Below are 15,231 nucleotides of genomic sequence, written 5' to 3' on the forward strand. Positions count from 1 at the left end.
GGTTTGATGTAGCTCTCCATGCTACTCTATCCTGTGCAAGCTGCTTCATCTCCCAGTACCTACTGCAACCTACATCCTTCTGAATCTGCTTCGTGTACTCATCTCTCGGTCTCCCTCTACGATTTTTACCCTCCACGCTGCCCTCCAATGCTAAATTTGTGATCCCTTGATGCCTCAGAACATGTCCTACCAACCGATCCCTTCTTCTGGTCAAGTTGTGCCACAGACTTCTCTTCTCCCCAATCCTATTCAATACTTCCTCATTAGTTATGCGATCTACCCATCTAATCTTCAGCATTCTTCTGTAGCACCACATTTCGAAAGCTTCTATTCTCTTCTTGTCCAACCTAGTTATCGTCCATGTTTCACTTCCATACTTGGCTACACTCCAAACAAATACTTTCAGAAACGACTTCCTGATACATAAATCTATATTCGATGTTAACAAATTTCTCTTCTTCAGAAACGCTTTCCTTGCCATTGCCAGTCTACATTTTATATCCTCTCTACTTCGACCATCATCAGTTATTTTACTTCCTAAATAGCAAAACTCCTTTACTACTTTAAGTGTCTCATTTCCTAATCTAATTCCCTCAGCATCACCAGATTTAATTTGACTACATTCCATTATCCTCGTTTTGCTTTTGTTAATGTTCATCTTATATCCTCCTTTCAAGACAATGTCCATTCCGTTCAACTGCTCTTCCAAGTCCTTTGCCGTCTCTGACAGAATTACAATGTCATCGGCGAACCTCAAAGTTTTTACTTCGTCTCCATGAATTTTAATACCTACTCCGAATTTTTCTTTTGTTTCCTTTACTGCTTGCTCAATATACAGATTGAATAACATCGGGGAGAGGCTACAACCCTGTCTCACTCCTTTCCCAACCACTGCTTCCCTTTCATGCCCCTCGACTCTTATTACTGCCATTTGGTTTCTGTACAAATTATAAATAGCCTTTCGCTCCCTGTATTTTACCCCTGCCACCTTTAGAATTTGAAAAAGAGTATTCCAGTCAACATTGTCAAAAGCTTTCTCTAAGTCTACAAATGCTAGAAACGTAGGTTTGCCTTTTCTTAATCTTTCTTCTAAGATAAGTCGTAAGGTCAGTATTGCCTCACGTGTTCCAACATTTCGACGGAATCCAAACTGATCCTCCCCGAGGTCTGCATCTACCAGTTTTTCCATTCGTCTGTAAAGAATTCGCGTTAGTATTTTGCAGCCGTGGCTTATTAAACTGATAGTTCGGTAATTTTCACATCTGTCAGCACCTGCTTTCTTTGGGATTGGAATTATTATATTCTTCTTGAAGTCTGAGGGTATTTCGCCTGTCTCATACATCTTGCTCACCAGCTGGTAGAGTTTTGTCATGACTGGCTCTCCCAAGGCTGTCAGTAGTTCTAATGGAATGTTGTCTACTCCGGGGGCCTTGTTTCGACTCAGGTCTTTCAGTGCTCTGTCAAACTCTTCACGCAGTATCGTATCTCCCATTTCGTCTTCATCTACATCCTCTTCTATTTCCATAATATTGTCCTCAAGTACATCGCCCTTGTATAAACCTTCTATATACTCCTTCCACCTTTCTGCCTTCCCTTCTTTGCTTAGAACTGGGCTGCCATCTGAGCTCTTGATATTCATACACGTGGTTCTCTTCTCTCCAAAGGTCTCTTTAATTTTCCTGTAGGCAGTATCTATCTTACCCCTAGTGAGATAAGCTTCTACATCCTTACATTTGTCCTCTAGCCATCCCTGTTTAGCCATTTTGCACTTCCTGTCGATCTCATTTTTGAGACGTTTGTATTCCTTTTTGCCTGCTTCATTTACTGCATTTTTATATTTTCTCCTTTTATCAATTAAACTCAATATTTCTTCTGTTACCCAAGGATTTCTAGCAGCCCTCGTCTTTGTACCTACTTTATCCTCTGCTGCCTTCACTACTACATCCCTCAGAGCTACCCATTCTTCTTCTACTGTATTTCTTTCCCCTATTCCTGTCAATTGTTCCCTTATGCTCTCTCTGAAACTCTGTACAACCTCTGGTTCTTTCAGTTTATCCAGGTCCCATCTCCTTAATTTCCCACATTTTTGCAGTTTCTTCAGTTTTACTCTACAGGTCATAACCAATAGATTGTGGTCAGAGTCCACATCTGCCCCTGGAAATGTCTTACAACTTAAAACCTAGTTCCTAAATCTCTGTCTTACCATTATATAATCTATCTGATACCTTTTAGTATAAACTGATAAACTGTAACACAATAATAGTCACTGAACAATGATGGTCAGTTTATAGGGTGACCACCATTATTCTGCATGTTACAGTTTGGGCAATGACCCAGAAATTCAGCGCATGCCTTTGTAAATACTGTAGTGTCTCGTCAAATACATTTCATCTCTCGTGATATTTCCGATCTCACTTTCCGTCTCTGCCTCATCATTAAATATCACGTAACATGTCAGTGTGTGTATGTGTGTGGGTGTGTGTGTGTGTGTGTGTGTGTGTGTGTGGGTGTACGTGCAATATTTCGGCATTTCTGTGATTTATACACCACATTAAACTTGACATATTTCCACGCACGACTCATCAGTAAATGTTATGTAACATGTTTGGTCACACACCGTTTGAAATCCCCCATAGCTGATATCCATTACACACAGGCACAGAGTGAGAGAGAGAGAGAGAGAAAGAGAGGGAGAGAGACAGAGAGAGAGAGAGAGAGAGAGAGAGAGAGAGAGAGAGAGAGAGAGAGAGAGAGGGAGAGAGAGAGAGGAAGATAGAGCGCTAGAACCACGGTAATGTTGTGTTATTTTCACAACATGTATCGATCTGAATTGTGTGTGCCATGTTCAGAAATGTGCAAATACTCTATGTTAATCACTAGTAACAGTGTCACTCACGTGCTGTAAGAGAGAAATAGAGGTCAATGCAGGATTGTCGCCTCATATCTCAACTTTCCTACTAACTCACATCCCAGCCAGGTCTGCTGGAAGACACACACACACACACACACACACACACGCACGCAGACAGAGAGAGAGAGAGAGAGAGAGAGAGAGAGAGAGAGAGAGATGATACGTGTCAACTACCTAACACTGTATTAAACACGGACTATATTACGGATGGAACAAAAGACAAGCTAACCGAAAAATACTTTAAACGTAAAGTTTCCTCTAATTTTTTCACAAATTTAACATGCTATACATTTGCGTGCAGTATATTTACATACAATGTATTTCACAATTTGCTTTAGGAAATGTAAAGGCACCGTAGAAGGAGTTCCGCCGTTGCAATTGATAATCGAAGAAAACCAGAAGGAAAATTACGACACATCTCTGCCGATCCCTTTTACTCCTTCCATGTCATCAGACAAGTGCCTCCCCCCCTCTCTCACTCTTTCAGGCTGTCACTATAGTCTTTTCACCTACCCTCTGCTCTGCATTTAACAGTGGCATTCCCATTGCCCCTTAAAGTTGTCACCCTTCCTTTTAACTTCAGCAAAGATAGATTTGACGTATCTGTATGGTGAGTCAGTCCTTTAGACAATGTTTCTGGAGTTTCGGCAGTGGTCACAGCTTTACAGAGAACACAGCGATTGATGGAAAGTAATCTACCTTGTACCGTGTGTGCATACCTGGAGGAGTCATTCAAGATGTGGATCGAATGCTTCCGGATACAATGAAGAATACAGGGTGCAGCGAGGTGGATCATTTCGGTACTGTATTGTTAGGGATCAGAAGAAATTCTCTCTAGTTTCGGCGGCTAGCTGCAGCTATAGAGACTGCTAGTCTTGTTTGCCAGATGAAGGAAAAGCTCACCGTTTGCAGCATCGTCAACAGGACCGACTGCGAACGTTTGGTACATAACCTAGAGGAATATCTGAATCAGTGGTACAGACTGTTCTGCAACAGTGCAGGGTGCAGATTTCTCGACTTGCGCCACAGGGTGGTGGGGTTTCGGATTCCACGTAGTAGTTCATATGTCTACTGCACACAGGGGGCAGCTACACGGGCACCGGGTGTTGTGTGGAATGAACCGGACGGTTTCTTCGGTTAGAGCGACTAGGGTAAGTGTAGATAGGGCTGACGTTTCAAAGCTTGCACAATGCAATAAGGAAAAAGGTAGCGGTAGGAAGAATCAATAATTTCCTATAAACTGTCATAGATGTGTAGCGGAAGAACCAGAGCTCCAACCGCATATGTTTACAAAGGACCAAATAACTTTTGAAAGGCGTATATATTTCCCATTTATACTACTGTAATTGTTAGTTACTTCAATCCTCTTTTTTCTGGTAGGTATAAAACAAACAGAAACAGTACTAAATGCTATCATAAATAATTATTTTGAGCCATTAGTTTGGGAGACCCTTTGAAGTGTAAATGGTTGCGAAAACACACTCGACAAATAATCCTGAGCAAAATGGGAGCAGCATGAAAGATACAGGGATTAACGACCACAAGATCGCTGTAGCGAGACTGACCACCTTGTCATCCAAATACACCAAAAATAAACACAAAAATATCAATTTAAAAAGGCAGATAAAGATTCGCTTGATGCATCCCTAAGTGACCGGCTCTATTTTTTCCAAATTAATTATGTATGTGTAGACTGAATGTTCGGCTGAAATTCAAAGAAATGCTATCTCTGTCAATTGAAATATTTACACCAAGTAAATTAATGAAAGATGATGCTCACTGTCACGGTACACAAAAGAGGCAAAAGAACACTGTTGCAAAGCAACGAAAAAAAGATCACAAAATTTAAAAGCACAGAAAACCTCTATGACTGTGCGAGAACAACTGGCAATATGTGTGTCTTAGAAGTAGATATATTCGATGTAGCGAAGCAGCTGAAACCACTTATCAAAGGCAAGGCTTACGGTCCCGACAACATGTCAATAAGATTCCTTCAGACTATGCAAAATATACAACCACTCAATCGACGGATGATCCAAATCAAAATACTGGAAAGTTTGAAGGATCAGAGTAATAATCAGGAAAGGAAATAGGAGTAATCCGCTGAATTACATACCCTTGTCACACGTTTCTACTCCAACATTATGAATTACCTCGAAGATAACGGTCTATTGACACGCAGTCAGCAAGGATAAGAAAATATCGTTCATGTTAAATAAATCTAGCTATTAATTGCATGAAGTAATGAGTGCATGAGGGCATCCCAAATCGATTCCATATTTATAGATTTCCAAATTACGTGAGTACTGGGAGAAGCTTTAGTTGTGCCACTGCATCCATAATTTCCTTCCAAAAAGATCACAGTACTTGGGAATAGACGTAAAAACGTCGAGTGGAATAGAAGTGATATCAGGCTCTCTTTCCCCGAAGAAGTGGTATAGGTTCTGTGTTGCTCCTAATCTAAATAAGTGATTTAGGAGATAAACTGAGCAAAGTCTCTTAGATTTTTTGCAGGTGATACTGTCATTTACAGTCGTCAGATGATTACATTTTCTCTCAGTCTGGGAAAGCGTGAAGTCATCCACATGAGTACAAAAGAATTCCGTTACATTTTGATTACACGCGAAATCACACAAATGTAAAAACTATCAGTTCTACTAAGTACCTAAGAACTACTGTCGCAAACAACTAAGTTAGAACAGTAGCATAGATAACGTCAAGGGAAAGGCAAACAAAAGACATCGTGTTAGCGGCAAAACACTTAGAAGATGCAACAGGTCTACTGAAGAGACTGCCTTCACTATACTTGCTCGTCCTCTGCTAGAGTACTGCAGAGATACATCGGATCCTTATCAGGTGGGATTGACGGACGACATCGAAAAATTTCAAAGACGGGCAACTTGCTTTTTACTGTCGCGAAATATGAGAGAGTGAGAAGTGAGTTGGGATGTCAATCATTAAAACAAAGACGCTTTTCGTTCCAGCGAACTCTTTTCACGAAATTTCAGTCACCAACTTTCTTCTCTGAATGTTAAAATATTTTATTTGCAGCAACTTACATAGGAAGAAGTGATCACCGTAATAAGATAAATCAGAGCTCGTAAAGAAAGAGCTTAAATACAGAAAGGTTTAAGTGCTTATTTTTTTCCATGCGGTGTTCCAGTGGAACAGTCGAGATACAGCCTGAAGGTGGTTCCAAGAATGCTGTGCAAGACACTCGAGTGTCAATTCCAGGGCATTCATGCAGATGTAGGTGTAAGTGTAAGAGTCAGTGAAAACTGTTATCGCTTGATTCTCGTTAGTCGACAGCGGGAACCTTCCACGAGGTCGATCCCAATTCGGTGGATTGGCGCTGTAGCAGGCAGGATTCGTCCCACACACATAGGAGGTAAATGCGCCACGGGCTTCCGTATTTGGCGTTCCTTAATGTGGCTCATATTGTGTCTGGAGGGTCGGTAGAGACGTGGCTGGTGGTACCTGCTTCCGATTCCGTCTAGAATTGTCATGAAAGCCAGGAGAGCAGATTTTGGGGCGTCGCAGGAAAACATCGGGATAGCTGGTTGTAGTTGTGATGGCGAGCAAACATTTCTGTGCCATTGGTATCATGGTTCCCCTTACGCAGTGCTCTGTTAACTGACGAAAATTCCCCTTTGGTCAATTCCTCCTCATTCGCAGTTTCTACGGTTTTCAGCAATGCTGGATCATCCCAGTGTTCACTAGAAATATCGTATAATGCAGCGATGGTAGGGACTTGATCTGCTTTGTTATGTCCCGCCGAGCATTCCATGAAAGACAGTCACTGCGACAGAGTCTTTGTTTATCAACACAGAACTCGCATAGCGGAGGACGACGGTACAAATACGCGTACAACGATCTAAATTTAGGTTTCGGGTGATTTCCCTTAATCGCTAAAGGCATATCACTGGAAGGTTCCTCTTACACGACATGATTGACTTCTTCACTCTCCTTAACACACTCTGAGCTTGTGTTCTCTCTGTAATGTGCTCATTGTTGAAAGGAATAAAAAATGTAATTCTGCTTCCTTCCTTCCTATTGACTGTGACGCCTCAGTACCCCTCGTGTCAGTAGACCTGACGGGTCCTTTAGGCTAGTCAGCCAGCAGAGAGAATGGTGCCTTGCCACAAAGATGAGTGCTTCGACAAACAAATACGGCCGGAAGTTGTTGATGGCACAAACACTCCGAGGAAATCTCTATAGATGGTAGAGTAGTTTGTAACACCATAACTCTAATGCCGTACTGATTTATTTTGTTTTTGTTTCATTTAATATTACACCGTTAAGCTTCTGTACATGTTTTTGATTGAATAGATAAAACAGAATTGTATACTTCTTGCTTTGTAAGAACTTCGATGTCATGATATGATTCTATGCAGTGTAGTATATCTGTCATTTAAATTCTTTGTCCCATTTGGAGGGAACAAAACATACTGTATATAATTGTGATTTTGTGTGAATAATTTTTTTGTAGAAATGTCAATATGTGCAAATATTCTGTTTTATTGAATGAATTTGGTTGCTGTTATGTAAACTGCTGATCCTCACTTAGGGTTCTTAGTTATTCTGTATGTAAAAGGTGTTGTGGTTCCCCCCGGGGACGCAACTGTGTAGCGCCCGCAAATTGTGGTTGGCCTAGATAGAAGAGGTGGAACTGAGAGTCAGTCGGGGGCGAGCCACCAGTCGGGGACGAGCTACCAAACTGTGCACTGCCATGTAAATGTTGCATACTGTGCTGGTTCCGAGAGAGGTATTTCTGCTACTTTCCAAGGCCTCGGATGGATGGATAAATAGCTGGAACTATTCTGGAATTTGTATCTATCATCGCCACCAAGAAATGACTGAGTCCAGCAATTCTACCTGTAATTCCACCTACCGACATGCAATCGCCACCACATTGCGCAATCACTGTAATGGAGCACTATAGCAATGTAAGTGAAGGATCAGCTTAATGGATGTGTTACTGTGCTCAAATATAAGGTAATTTATAACTGAGTTTATGTACCTACCTTGATTTTTCTCCTTATCATAACACCTCTCAGGTTCCTCTCCGTTTGAACTAAAGTGATTTCCGAGTGTCCCTATTGAAAGAACATTAAAGACCAGTGTCTTTGTTAATTAATGCCTCTTGAACATAAAAACAGAAATTTAATGAAAGTAATTTTCCTAATAAAACTACTTATTAATCTATTGTTGCCAACTTCTAATTAAGAGTTCGTAAGACTGAGGCTTATAAAGTTTTGCTTCGTAAATGATCTCATTACTGCCTGTGGTAAATCACAGAAGGTGTGTCAGTATCTTACATAAATGTTAATTTTGTCTCTCAATGTAGTAAGAGTGGAAAACTGCAGTATGAAATGTTATATACTCATGTTTGCTAAGTGTTGGTCTCTCTTGGGTATTAGAAATGCATATGAATAGTATACCAGGATCCAGTTTGTCTACTGTGTTAATGCTCGGTAACAAGTAACGGAAAGACCATTAATTATGAAAACCATAATTTCTATATTGAAATGATAGTGAGAAACAACCTGTTAGTGGATTCCAATTAACTTTCGTTTTAAATAGTAAATTATTTAACTGTGAGAGACTTAACTTATATCCAATTAATGATTCTGCAGTGAATACTAATAATAACGTTATAAAGACCATCCAGTTTCTGTAAGCCCTTAAAGTAATAGTGTGTTTCGGTATCTGTTATAAATTTGCAAATAGTTTGTGCTGCTCCAGTTGTTAGCTTCAATCTTAAAACATACGTATGTGTCAAGAGTTCACTGCACTCGCGTGTGACAAAGTATAGGTTGTGTTTATCCATTCAAGTTACTAATAACTATTTTCTTGAACGAGAATGTTAATCATTCTCTTGCCCAGTTAGGCTGGCGACCGTTTTCTTTACCTGTTAAACAGTGCAGATAGGCAAAATTTTGTTTCTTACTCTTCAAATATTTCCGTAATTCTGACTTTCATTTCCGATAAGCCACCACCGTTAGGTACAACACGGTCAACACAACAAAATTCCTCTCAGAGGGTAACACTGCTCTGTTGCGTTGTACTATAATTGCTTTAATAAAATAGATTTATCACACAACCTGGTTCCAGCTTTAAGGTTATGGTACAGCGGTGACAGACAGATGTCTTATAAGTTCATCTCGGACTTTCAGAGAATTCTGGAAGCATAAGCTACAATATTCTCAGCGCCTCCTTAAGGACAAAGAATGACGACTGGTTGCAGGAAAATCAGGCGTCTTCTTGCCATAGTCCCGCTAATGACTTGTGTTGGTCCAGAAGGTCTATCTGAGTAGCCGGTAATGAGGGCACATTCCGAGAAAATTTCTCACCTTATGGCTGTCCTGAGGAGTACTGCTCCTATATTCTCTGTATCTGGATGTACTCCGTCCCCATTCACCTTCTTTCCTTTGGGGCACCTAAGTTCTTTTCAGACTGCTACACGTGGTTTTTTAGGTGCAGAAAAAAACACGTACATGCATTCAGTACCACTTTTTTTTATTTTTTTGGTAACGACTGTAAGGTATATGCATATAAAGATAAGGCATACAGTAATGGAAATGTATTAGTGTTAAGCAGAAACATACGTATAAAGTTATTCGTAGTGGATTATGAGATATTAAAATCTCACATCACACATGGTCTGCATTCGTAGTACATCAGTATACTGTGACAATCGATGCGAAGCAAAATGTAAATCATCTTCCATATTTTGCGACATTATTGGTAAGTGTCTCTAGAGCCTAGTGGAACTAAACCTCCTGAATGTATCATGTGCGTATTAACTAAGAGTGAATTGATTGTCACCTAACCAAGCATCATTAGTGCATTAGTGCAGCATTAGCAGGCCTGGCTTGAAAATAAACTTAGTAATTCAAAAGATGTCGCCAGCTTAGCAAAACGTAGCTGTGACGTCATTACGGTAAAGAATTTGCTATCAATGTTGCTTTTCCTGCCCTGACTTCATGTTGGAGGTACACAAATGCTTAGAATGTCCTGTGCCGATACAATGTTCAACTGAGGCTGATTTACTGAGATGTGTAAGGAGAGTACGGCGAAAATGTGTAGTGCATCTTTCACCTATAGTTCATGTGGTCTGACCAAAGTAGGCTTTTCCACGAGTGCAATGTGTCCTGCGGATTACAGCCTTACACAATGTCAGGTAGTCCTTTACTAAATCGAGAAGACCACAAGTCTTTGTAGGTTGCTAGAAGATTACTTTAACGTAAGGATTCCTTAGGATTAAGCCTAATTTCGGTGAAATATTGCCGACAGATGAGATACCCTGAAATTGAAATGCTCCCTCTTCTTCCATGCAGAACATTGTAGTGTGACAATAGTGTTTGGTCACAAACTACGCCAGAGCAGAAGTGAGTAGCAACAGAGCCAGCCACAGGTGGCTGAGAGTGCTATGCATTGCACAGCAAAACACAGCTGACTGTCGTTTCAGAGCGGAGTCAGTAGGTTTCAGCATAGCAACAGCCGACGCTGCAATACGTGAGAGGAAGGACGCAAGCCTTTCCTCACTTGGCTCCACGAAACTGTTTAGAGTACATGGCTTAATCATTAAATGTACGTAGTCATCAACGTAATAGTACTCATCCATTAGTGTACTGAATTATTGTCGTCTCAATACCATGGCTTGCACCACGAGCCTGTGTCACACAGAGCGACATCCGGGAAGCAGTTCGACTACGAGAGAGGGCAGCCTGCCCTGAGTCACGAGGGAGCTGTCCACTCACTGGACAAAGTTCACAGCCGTTGTCCAGATGAGCCGCGGCACTGTCATCACGGTATCGGTCGGAGACGTCGATGGCAGCGGCATTAGAGTGACACCACACTTGACCCCACACTATGCGCTGACAGACGTCTGTTGTCTCGCATGAGAGGCAGCTGGATGCCCTCACCAAGCTGTTCCTGATGTGCTACGCCTGAGGGCCAGAAAAAAGAAATCAAATGATGAAATCTACCGTCGTCTTGATGACACATTTCCCTCTCCACAGAGGGCAATCCAAAGGTCATTCAACACTGGTGTCAAAGCATTGACGTCGCCTTCTTTGAGCAACAGCTGAATGTATTGCCTATGGTCGATGAGTAAAAGAGCTTATTATATTTTCGTCGAGAAGAAGAAGTTTGATGGTCGTGTATTTTGTGAACGAGACTTTATTCCAAGTAGAGCTGATCAGTGGATTTGTACACTTTTAGAGGTAATGAAAGTCACGATTGCTTAGTACCTGTTTGATGTGCACAATGCAACTTCAAGGGTCATTCAGCTCCATGTACGAAATCACTTCGAGTAAAATGTAACTGTTGGAGGCGTATGGGTGGGCGATGCAGGGATGCGAGATGGCGCATGATTAGACGTAAGCATTAAGTAAATGTATTTTTTTCTTGTCCTGCGAGTTTTAGCAATCAAAGGAGTGTTTTCAACGACAAGGCTTCGACAGAACCACAGATACAAGTTGTGCCCAAACCGAAAGCAGCGTGCGTGTTGTTAGAAAGGTAGCAATGTTAGCAGCGGATAATACACTACTGCGGGGATTGGTAGAATTGAGACCGTGAGAACGGGGGCACATTTGTCACTCTCAAGTCTGATTGCTACTTTTTCTGGTAAGGTAACCGAGGGTGAGCAGGCCTTTGCGTGAGACCTTGGAAATCTGGCTTAGACGGAAGGCTGGTCTGATACGGAGTTATTGAGTGTTGCAAAACAACCTAAAAGGGGAATCGAAAACTTATCCAAGGTATACAGAATATCTTACGCGAGCTACAACATCTGAAGAATTGCAGATAGGATAAGGAAAATTATTGGATGTACCTATGAATTAGGACAGGACGGACGAGGGAAAGTAACGGAACTACAGGAGTCCAAGCAGCAGACTGTAAGGGGTCAGCTAGGATAAACATGTTGTCGCCATTACAAATGCTTCATAAGTTATGCATATCATATCTAGTGAGGGATATTGAAGAAACTTGTAAGAGCAAAAACGCAGCAACTGCTGTTAATTGCAAAAGACAAGCTAAGTTCGTAGAAATGGAGGAAGAAGAGTTACAAAAATGCCGACAGAGGGAAATCGCATTCTGTCCTCATATAGTCAGTACGATCCATCTGATCGACACGATTTCGAGCAGAACACATCAGAATATTTCGCAGCCTCGTTTTTATTGGCCAGAAGAGCCCGTGGGCTATTTCTGAACTGCCAGGAGGGTCGAGTTTGCCTGGAAACTTTATTGCAGAATGTAAATTCGTACCAGGAAATTCGGTATCGGAAAGTGACAACATTGGCTATTGTCATACCAGTTACCGCAATGACAATTGTTCTGTTTAGCGAAGTCCTTCCTTAGCTCTGAAGAAGAAGAAGACTGAACCCAGACCCAGCCGTCATTTATCTTCCAGTGGACTTGATACCCTGATCATACAAGCATCAGAAGGAAGCTGAATGCACATTTGTATAGTTTTAAGAATAACCGATTCATTTTAGATTGTAAGTTAGGATCTGAGAGAGTGAGTGTGAAAGAAGCCTAGTAATGAAATAAGTTCCATGGTGTTTGAGTTAAGGATCAGGGCAGGGGCTCCAGTGGAAATGTACAAAATTAAGTGATAGAATTAAGGGAAGGAATTCTTATAATAATTCCTAAGAGGAGAAACAGGGCCAGAAGGGCCGATCGTCAGGAAATCTAGTGTAAAGGATAATTTAGTTTGGTTCACCCATGGGACTGAGTCTTCATAAAGAGAATAATGTATTGTATCGAGCGTAGTCAGTCAAATGTACAGCAGAGTAGGAATGATTTGCACAGAGCCAGATGCCGGTAGGAGAGAGTGTTAAGCGTTGGAAAGCAAAACACAATCGACTGTTGTTGCGAAGCGGAGCCAGCTGCACGCTGTATAGCAACAGCCAACGCTGCAATGAACTAGCAGATAGATGGAAGTTTTCCTCACTTGCCACTATAGAAGTGTTCAGAGTATGTGCCTTAAGATCTAAACGAACGTAGTAGTATGGCATGTATAAGCATTCAGCCATTCGTCCGCTAAATCATTCTCATCTTAGATTCCCAGCCTACCCCAAGAACCTGAGACACCTGGAACGACATTCCAGAATGCAGTACAGGGCCCGCTTCTAGACCACGAGACAGGGTTGCCTGCACACTAGCTGGAGGAAGTTCATGTCCATCCTCAGCTGCTCCACCACACTGTCGTCACGGTTGTAGATGGAGACGTCGCTGACAGCCGCCTTCGAGTGGCGCCACTCTTGGCGCACTCTTTGCGCTGTCAGATAGGGCGGGCTTGTATTGTTTCGCATGAGAGGCAACTGGACGCCTCTACCAAGCTCGTCCTGATGTACTACAGCCGAGTGCAGGAATAAAGATACTAACTGAAAAAAATCTAATGTCGTCTTGCCACATCATTTCACTCTCTGTGGGTGACAGCGGATGGGTCACACAACAACATCAAGAGGAAACGATGCTGGTGTTTATTTCATATACAGGGTGTTACAGAAAGGTACGGCCAAACTTTCAGGAAACATTCCCCACACACATTAAGAAAAGATGTTATGTGGACATGTGTCCGGAAACGCTTATTTCCATGTTAGAGCTCATTTTAGTTTCGGCAGTGTGTACTGTACTTCCTCGATTCACCGCCTGTTGGCCCAATTGAAGGAAGGAAATTGATCGGCGTCTTAGGGAGCACGGAACATTCCAGCCTATGACTCGCGACTGGGGAAGACCTAGAACGACGAGGACACCTGCAATGGACGAGGCAATTCTTCGTGCAGTTGACGATAACCCTAATGTCGGCGTCAGAGAAGTTGCTGCTGTACGAGGTAACGTTCAGCACGTCACTGTATGGCGAGTGCTACGGGAGAACCAGTTGTTTCCGTACCATGTACAGCGCGTGCAGTCACTATCAGCAGCTGATTGACCTCCACGGGTACACTTCTGCGAATGGTTCCTCCAACAATGTGTCAATACTCATTTCAGTGCAAATGTTCTCTTTACGGATGAGGCTTCTTTTCAACGTGATCAAATTGTAAATTTTCACAATCAACATGTGTGGGCTGACGAGAATCCTCAGGCAGTTGTGCAATCTCGTCTTCAACACAGATTTTCTGTGAACGTTTGGGAAGGCATTGTTGGTGATGTCTTGATTGGGCCCCATCTTCTTCCACCTACCCTCAATGGAACACGTTGTCATGATTTCAGACGGGATACTCTACCTGTGCTGCTAGAAAATGTGCCTTTACAAGTACGACACAACATGTGGTACATGCACGATGGAGCTCCTGCACATTTCAGTGGAAGTGTTCGTACGCTTCTCAACAACAGATTTGCTGACCGATGGATTGGTAGAGGCGGACCAATTTCATGACCTCCACGCTCTCCTGACCCCAACCCTCTTGACTTTCATTTATGGGGGCATTTGAAAGCTCTTGTCTATGGAACCCACGTACCAAATATAGAGACTCTTCGTCCTCGTATTGTGGACGGCTGTGATACAATACGCCATTCTCCAGGGCTGCATCAGCGCATCAGGGATTCCTTGCGACGGAGGGTGGATGCATGTATCCTCGCTAACGGAGGACATTTTGAACATTTCCTGTAACAAAGTGTTTGAAGTCACACCGGTACATTCTGTTGCTGTGTGTTTCCATTCCATGATTAATGTGATTTGAAGAGAAGTAATAAAATGAGCTCAAACATCGAAAGTAAGCTTTTCTGGACACATGTCCACATAACATATTTTCTCTCTTTGTGTGTGAGGCATGTTTCCTGAAAGTTTGGTCGTACCTTTTTGTAACACCCTGTATAGGCTGTAGTTGGCTGACATCGGGCACAAGCATAAGGATACATAATGTCAAAGTAATCTGCTGGCAAGCAGTGGAGACGTGTGCTCGCCATGGTAAACGGAAATCTTACACAGTGGAATGCGGAAAGCTACAGAATACCTTGCAAGAGTGGTAGTGTCTATATTGTCCAGACCACACGCACAGTATGTGAAAGGTGCATTGAACATGATCGCCACACTCGCTTTCAACACCTCAGAGATCACCATAGCCGTTGTAGGTCCTCAGGACATTCTATGGATTATTCTACTACACAGATCTTGGCCCCAACGAAATCCTTCCTCGACGGAGTTACTAAGGAATCTGTGGAAGTACGATTTGCAGAGGAGCTCAATAATCTTAATGCCTCCTTTAATATCCTCAGATAGTAAACATATTGGTACGCCTATCGACTGTTCATTTTTATTAATCTCACACTTGAATTAAAACTTCTGGATACCGCACTGCAATGGAGGCCAT

Source organism: Schistocerca gregaria, chromosome 1, assembly GCF_023897955.1.
Source record: "Schistocerca gregaria isolate iqSchGreg1 chromosome 1, iqSchGreg1.2, whole genome shotgun sequence".
Lineage (NCBI taxonomy): Eukaryota > Metazoa > Arthropoda > Insecta > Orthoptera > Acrididae > Schistocerca > Schistocerca gregaria.